At 40.0% G+C, this 8916-nt stretch overlaps 1 protein-coding gene across 1 annotated transcript in view; it reads left to right on the plus strand.

Annotated features, from left to right (window-relative positions):
- Positions 1-8916, plus strand: part of ZNF777 (zinc finger protein 777) — a 49924-nt gene that overhangs the window by 4757 nt on the left and 36251 nt on the right. The gene's annotated exons all lie outside the window — the stretch shown is intronic.

An 8916-nucleotide genomic window follows, 5' to 3' on the forward strand; every position in this document is an offset into this window, starting at 1 on the left:
ATCTCATGGAGTTAAAATCAAGATGTCAGCTGGGCTGCTCCCTCTGGGAGTCCAGAGGAGAATCTGTCTCCTTACCCCTTTCAATTTGCAGAGGGGCTTGCATTTTAGCACAGGCAGGACAACTCTTTCATCTCACCCTCTAGGTGAACTGAATTGCCTGCCCTTCCCTGAGCGCCATGTTGTTCCATGTGTCTACACTGTTTAGTGTTGTTCCTGCTGCATACAGTGTCGCCCTTCCCCTCACCCCCAGCCATCTGGTATCTTTCTTACCCTCAGGTCTTGGCTTAGTGTCCCCCAGCTGTGCCCAGTCTCTGCAGGTAGAACTGATGCTTCCCACGTTTCTCTATGGACCCTTGCTCAGACTCCTGTTAGCTTGTTAGACTCTCCCTGACTTTGTATATAACATCTTCCTGGAAATGTGTATAAAGGTGTATGTATAAAATGAGACAACAGACTCACAGACACAGGAAGGCTTTATTCCCTGGCAGCTATAAAAAGAAGTTCCTGATTTGGTATAATTGTCAAACTCCCTTTAAACCCTGAGTATTGTACAATGTATACATGATTCCTTAAAAATATTAAAAGCATAATTTAGACAATAAACATATGCAATTTCTGTCTTTAAAAAAATTTGGTCAAAAGTAAAAAATGGGTGTTCTCCCACCAGGGAGCACACCCATGCCATTCCCTTCCCCCTATTCTCCCTCCCCTTGGCACGTGTCCCCTAACCTCTAAGGCAGCGGTCACCAACCTTCCAGACCTCACAGACCACCGGTTGGCGACTGCTGCTCTAAGGGACCTTATGAGACTTGCAACCAGGGGAGCAATGGGCAGCAGCAGCTCATCCCAGGCTAATCCTCTGAACCTGTCTCCCAGTCCCCCTTTTCCCCTTTTCTCTGACTTCCCAGTGAGCTAAGGCAGCCCAGCGTAGGCTCTCCTGTTACTTCTTCTATGCCCTTCCATGTTTCACTGCCCTAGTATGTTTTTGCTGTGGTCAGTAAATTCTTGCTTTTCTACAAAAAAAGTCAAAAAAATGTGCATATCATGGATTATATATCCTGAACACACTCCTGATATAAACATCTAGAAGTTCCAAATGGGATATAGCTAACATAATATTAAATATAAAGATAAAATAGAAAGTAATACATGAAAATCCAAGTGTGCCAGAAATGACAAAACTAAACACCCACTGTAAGCATTCGAGGAGATGCTGTACCTACCTGCTGTGGGGTAAGGAGTTGGAACTGACACCTACAAATAAAGTCCCTTGAAGGCTTTGTCTTCAGAAAATACATAGTTTAGTAAAAATGCATCCCAATACCAAAAGCTGTATCCTCAGGAAGTAGATGTTGAGACAAAAGTACAAGAGGTTTATTGGGGAACTAGAAACCCAGTGCACAAAATTTGTGTACAGGTAGGGTCCCTAGGTCGGGCTGGTGATCAGGGCCGATATGTGGGTCCACTGGCGGGTGGGGCTGACACCCGCCTTGGTGGCGGCCTGGCACCGCCCGCTCATCGGCCCTGACAGGAGGGCAGCTCCTGCATTGAGCATCTGCCCCCTGGTGGTCAGTACGCATCATAGTGATCGGTCATTCCGCCATTCGGTTGATTTGCATATTAGGGTTTTATTATATAGGATAATGACTATGAAAGGTAAAAGGGAGAAGCGGGGTTTTGCATGAAAAGTCTCAGAACAGGATATAGATCCAACATCTGTGAAAGGAAAGGAGAGGAAGCAGGTTCAGGCAGCAGGAACAGAACATGAGCAGCTCTGACAAAGTTTTAACCAACTGAACACAGGGTTCTAGAGCAAATATTGCCTGGTAGAGGAGTCTTGTGCTGGACAGAAATGACCAGGCCCTATGAACATACCCACTGAGGGCTGGGGCTGCCCAAGAAAACTGTGGCCTTACCTTAAAAGCCAAGGCATTTCTCTGGTTGGGATGGCTCAGCAGCCAATCAATGTTTCTCACATCGATGATGTTTCTCTCTCTCATCTTCTCTCTAAAAAATCAATGAAATCCCTAACCGGTTTGGCTCAGTGGATAGAGCATCGGCCTGCAGACTCAAGGGTCCCAGGTTCGATTCTGGTCAAGGGCATGTACCTGGGTTGCGAGCACATCCCCAGTAGGGAGTGTGCAGGAGGCAGCTGATCGATGTTTCTCTCTCATCAATGTTTCTAACTCTCTATCCCTCTCCCTTCCTCTCTGTAAAAAATCAATAAAATATATTTTAAAAATAAATAAATAAATCAATGAAAATATTTTTTTAAAAAGCCAAAGCATTTCCTGAAGGAAATAATAACTGGAACAGTCAGCTGAATCACTCCTTGCAGCTGAATGATGGGTTCTTGAATAGAGATCTGAGTGGCATAACTCCATAGCTGGGCTCTGGGTGATGGTAGTAGATGGGGCAGTATCTTTCTTGAAAATCTAAAACCACAGCTATTGCCTCATGGAGTTTGGGATTCAAATTTACATCCCACAGGGCTGATAAATTGACATAAGAACTGGAATTGGGCCAATGCTAGCACTTGAGGTTTCTGGCTGAAGGGAACTCAGGAACAGGAGGAACTACCCCACAATCCAGACCACAAAACTGGCTCAATATAAGCTCACAATTAAAATGTTAAACCCACAAGGAAACAGTCCACCATTAGTGAGAACACAACAAACAGCAGGACCAAAAAACCAGGAAGTTGAGTCTGGCCTGCGTGGCTCAGTGGTTGAGCATCAGCCTATGAATCAGGTCACAGTTCAATTCCAAGGTTGCTGGCTCCATCCCCAGTGGGGGGCATGAAAAAGGCAGCTGATCAATGATTCTTTCTCATCATTGATGTTTCTGTCCCTTCTCTGAAAATCAATAAAAATGTTTTTTAAAAAAAACACAAGAAGTTGAATTTATATAAATATCATCCAAAATAGAACATAAACGTGATTCGTTTCATACGGTATAAAACTAACAGGGCAGAAAGTGGAAGAAGCATGGAAAGGCATTGTAAATACAAATCACCAAACCTTAAGAAAAATCAAGTTACTATTATAAAGAAAAATTTGAAAACAGAATTTCTAAAAATAAAACACATAGTCAATGAAATTCTTAAAAACTCAATGGGTTGGATAAACAGCAGACCTAGACACAGCTGAAAAGAATTAGTCAAATGAAAGATAGATGATGAAAGTACACACAGAATGAAAGACACAGAGAGAAAAAATGATGGATGGAAACATACGTTAAGAGCACAGCCTACAAACATCTACCATACATCTCATCAGATTTTCTCATCTACACTGCTGGTGGAAATGAACACATTGTATGCGGGAAACGTATTTATACGTTTTACTTATACGGTTTACGTTGACTGGTAGTAGAGCGCAGGACATGTATTAATACGTTTTTTATAGACTAGCGGTAGAATGCGGGTAACGTATAAATACGTAAACTTACGTAAACTGTTATCGTAATTTTACTGAACGTTGCCATTTGCGTAAAAAATTAGCAAAAATGGCCTGCGCCACCTGTTAGCGCGCGATAAAAACTACCCGCAAACAATGTGTGAAAATGGCAGCCACTTTAGAATTCTGGCAGTTCCTCTAATGATTAAACATAGAATGGCCATACAATCCAGCAATCCTATACATCTGCACAATGGAATACTACACTGCTACAAAAAAGAAGGAACTTTTACTATTTGCAACAGCATGGATGGAACTGGAGAGCATTATGCTAAGCGAAATTAGCCAGTTGGAAAAAGATAAATATCACATGATCTCACTCATATGTGGGATATAATGACCAACATAATTTGATGAACAAAAATAGATCCAGAGACAAATGGCAGGGGAGGTAGGGAGGGTTAGAGAGCAACCAAAGGACTTGTATGCATATATATTAGCATATCCAATGAACACAGACACTGGGGCAGTGGGGGCTTGCCTGGGGGCGGGAATGGCTGTGGGGGGAGGATCAATCAGGGAAAAAGGAGATATGTGTAAAACTTTAGACAATAAAAAAAAAGAAGTGATCACATTTACACGGAAAAAATAAATAAATAAGAGCCTAATATGCTAAGTGTCCAATTGTCGAGTTGGCCATTCAACCAAACAAAGCATAATATACTAATGATATACTAAGGCCGCTAACCACTCACTATGATGTGCACTGACCACCAGGGGGCAAACGCTCTGACCGGTAGGTTAGCCTGCTGCTGGGGTCTGGCCAATAGGGACTGAGAGAGACAGGCTGGACATGTCCTGGAGCCCTCCTGCAGTCCCTCCCTGGATGGTCAACCTCCTGTGCCCTTCCCAGGCCTGATTGTGCACTGGTGGGGTCCTTTGGCCTGGCCTGCGCCCTCTTGCAATCCGGGCTGAGGGACCAACCCCCCGAGTGCATGGATTTTGTGCACTGGGCCTCTAGTTTCACTATGAAAGATTTGAAAGCAGGTATGCAAATAAATATAAGTACATGACTGTTCATAGCAGTATTAGTCATAATAGACAAAAGGTGGAGACAACCCAAATGTCCATCAACTAACAAATGGATAAATAAAATGTGGTATAGCCATATGATGGAATATTATTTGACCATAAAAAATGATTGAACAACTAATACATGCTACAACATGGATGGACCTAGAAACTATTATGCTAAGTGAAAGAAGCTAGTCACAAAAGACCACATGATATATGACTCCATTCATACTAATGTCCACACATTGATAGAAACAGAAAGTATATTAGTGGTTGCACAGGGCTGGTGGTGGAGGAGAATATTAGGAGTAGGGATAACTAAAACATATAGGGGTGTTTTTTTTGAGATAATAAGTGTTCTAAAATGGACTGTGCTAATGGTTGCACATATCAGTGAATAAAAACCATTGAATTGTACATTTTATTTTTTTAAAAATATATATATTTTATTGATTTTTCACAGAGAGGAAAGGAGAGGGATAGAGAGTTAGAAACATTGATGAGAGAGAAACATCGACCAGCTGCCTCCTGCACACCCCCTACTGGGGATGTGCCCGGAACCAAGGTACATGCCCTTGACCAGAATCGAACCTGGGATCCTTGAGTCTGCAGGCCGACGCTCTATCCACTGAGCCAAACCGGTTAGGGCGAATTGTACATTTTAAATGGATGACTTGTATGTGTGTTATATCTAAATAAAACTTTTATTAAAAAGAAAAGAAAGAATAGCTGACAATATTCAAGAATTGATAAAAGACATAACAATAAAATCCTCAAATTCAAGAGAAAAAGACTGACATCAAAGGAAAAGATATTAACCCTGGACAGGTGGCTCAGTCGGTTGGAATGTTGTCCTGTGGTTTGATTCTGGTCAGGGCACATGCCTGGATTGCAGGTTTGATTCCCCTCAGGGCACATGCAGGAGAGAGCTGGTGGATGTTTTTCTCTCACATCGGTGTTTCTTTCTCTCTCCCTTCCTCTCTCTAAAAAAAATAATAATCAATGAAAACGTGTCCTCAGGTGAGGATTAAAAAAAAACTTTTTAAAAAAGTAAAAGCTATTAGATTGACCATAGACTTCTATGATAAAAAATAGAAGTCAGAAGACAGTAGACTAACACCTACAAAGTGGTGAGGGAAAATAATTCAACCTCAATTTTATACCCTGATCAATTATCATATACCCGCAAAACCAAATACAGACATTTTTCAGAAAAGAAAAATTGAGAATGTACCATTCACTGAAAAACTACTGAGGACTATCCTTTGAGTAGAAGAAAGAACGTAAGGGGCCTCGTTAGCAAAAAAAATTTAGTGAACATGGGTAAATCTTTAACATGTGTTGACTTTATAAGACAATAAAAACAAATTTGGGTGGACACAACAAAATGGAACTAAAATACTAAACAACAATAACATGTAAGAAGGATGGAGCATGATGTCAATGAAAGCATCTTATGGACCTTGTGATTTCAAGGGATGGGCAGAGATATCAATTCCATTTAAACTTTATAACTCAAATACGTTTAAAATGTTCATCATAGACTGTGGTCAGCTGACCAAGAGACATGAAACTGGCCAAGTTGCCTTGGCTGGTGTGGCTCAGTTGGTTGAGTGTCGCCCCATGCACCAAAAGGTGGCAGGTTCAATTCCAGGTCAGGGTACATGCCAGGGTTTCAGGCTTGATACCCGGTAGGGGGTGTGCAGGAGGCAGCTGATCGATGTTTTGCTCTCACATTGATGTTTCTCTTTCCCTCTCCCTCTTCTTTTCTCTATCTTTAAAATAAAATCAATAATAAAAAAATTGTTTAAAAAAAATAAAGTGTTCATCATAGCGCTGAGCCTGTGTGGCTCAGTGGTTGAGCATCGACCTATGAAACAGGAGGTCACAATTCAATTCCAGGTTGTAGCACATGCCTGGGCTGCAGGCTCAAATCCCAGTGTGGGGCATGCAGGAGGCAGCCGATCAATGATTCTCCTCTCATCATTGATGTTTCTATCTCTCTCTCCCTCTCCAAAATCAATAAAAATATATTTTAAAAATAAACTATATTAAAAATAAATAAATAAAATGTTCATCATAGCTGCTACAGGAACAGAAGCAGAATAACTCCCATCAGAGGGAGAAAAGGTGAATAAAGAAAACTTGATTAATCTAATAGAAGCAGGAAAACAGGGAAAGAAGCAAAATAAAATAGAAAAAATCCAAACATATCTATATTCACCATAAATGGGAAGAAAATAAGCTCTCCAGGAAAAAACAAATGGTTAGCCCTAGCTGGTTTGGTGCAGTGGATAGAGCGTCAGCCTGCGGACTGAAGGGTCCCAGGTTTGATTCCAGCCAAGGGCACATGCTTGGGTTGTGGGCTTGATCCCCAGTGTGGGGCGTGCAGGAGGCAGCTGATCAGTGATTCTCTCTCATCGATGTTTCTATTTCTCTATCCTCCCTTCCTCTCTGAAATCAATAAAAATATATTTTTTAAAAAATGGTCAGATTATAAAACTGACAAATCCAGCTCTATGCTTTGAAGTTTTAGTGAGAAACATTAGGTTATGATGATGGTGGCACAACTCTGAACACACTACAACCACTGAATTGTACACTTTAAATGGATGGCTTATGCTACTTGAATTATATCTCAGTAAAGATGTAATTTAATAAAAGCCAAAAAAATTTCTAGATTAAAGACTTGTGAAAAAGGGAAACTGGACAGGTTGTGTAATAAAATGTTGAGGACTATCCTTAAGGCACTGGAGGAGGGAAGAAAATACACAAAAAGAGACAGAAAAAATAAAAATAAAAACCTAAAAAGAAAAGTACTAGATTTGATTGTATTTAAATATAAATTTTGGTGCAACACCTACCATGAAAAATCTTGAGATAGTTGGGAGAAGATTTTTGTTCATGTGTATAATCAACAGCGCATTATGCAGATTGTAACACTAAGAAACATCAAATGTAAGCTAACACCAGCACAAGGGTGGAGGATAACCTGTTGTTGTAAGGTTAATGCACAACAGATGAGGTGGTAGAATGTGTGTGAAGTAGGCTGTTAAAAATTAAAGATGCATACTATAAAACTTAGGGCAATCATTAAAAATTAGATATAGCCCTGACCAGTTTGGCTCAGTGGATAGAGCTCAGCCTGCGGACTCAAGGGCCCCAGGTTCGATTCTGGTCATGGGCATGTACCTTGGTTGCGGGCACATCCCCCGTGGGGAGTGTGCAGGAGGCAGCTGATCGATGTTTCTCTCTCATCGATGTTTCTGGCTCTGCTCTCTATCCTCCCTTCCTCTCTGTGAAAAATCAATAAAATATATTTTTTTAAAAAATAAATAAAAATTAGATATAAGTGAATGGCAAAAAATAGAATTGTTTTAAAAATAATTTAAGCCCTGGCCAGTGTGGCTCATTTGGTTAGGTGTCGTACCATGCACGGAAAGGTTGTTAGGTGTATTCTCAATCAGGGCACATGCCCGTGTTTCCGCCTTAATCCCCGGTCAGGGGCATGCAGGAGGCAGCTGATGGATGTTTCACTCTCACATCAATGTTTCTCTCTCCCTCTCCCTTCCTTCCTCTCTAAAAATCAATTTAAAAATCTTTTAAAAAACTAAATAAATTATTTAAAAATGGAACTTCCATTTGACCCAGTAATCCCATTCCTAGGAATATATCCCAAGAAAGCAGAAACACCCATCAGAAAGGAGATATGCACCCCGATGTTCATAGCAGCACAATTTACCATAGCTAAGATTTGGAAACAGCCTGAGTGCCCATCAACAGATAAGAGGATTGAAAAACTGTGGTACATCTACACAATGTAAAAAAGAAGGAACTTTTACCATTTGCAACATCATGGATGGGCCTGGAGAACATTATGCTAAGTGAAATAAGCCAGTCAGAGAAAGATAAATATCACATGATCTCACTCATTTCTGGAATATAATGAATAACATAAACTGATGAGCCAAAATAGAGCCAAAGGAAAAAAAAATTTTAGGATATAATAGAAGTAATCCTGTTATTTGCAGATTTTTAATATTTTCTACAATTTTTGTGATATTATACTATGTTAGTACAATTTTGGTAATATATTTAAAATCTTGTTTCTTGAAATATTAATTTTTAGTGCATGTAATATTATACTTTAAATAGTTTTTCTTGAAATATTTGTTTATTGCATGTAACATTATTATACTTAAAATCATTTTTCTTGAAATATTGTTTATTGCATGTAAAAACAAAATACATATGGAAAAAAAACTAAATAAATTACAAATAGAACTTCCATTTGACCCAATAATCACACTCCTACAAATCTATCCCAAGAAAGCAGAAACACCAATCAGAAAGGATATATGCACCCCTATGTTCATAGCAGCACAATTTACAATAGTTAAGATTTGGAAACAGCCTAAGTGCCCATCAGTAGATGAGTGGATTA

This window comes from Myotis brandtii, unplaced genomic scaffold (assembly GCF_000412655.1).
Source record: "Myotis brandtii unplaced genomic scaffold, ASM41265v1 scaffold621, whole genome shotgun sequence".
NCBI lineage: Eukaryota > Metazoa > Chordata > Mammalia > Chiroptera > Vespertilionidae > Myotis > Myotis brandtii.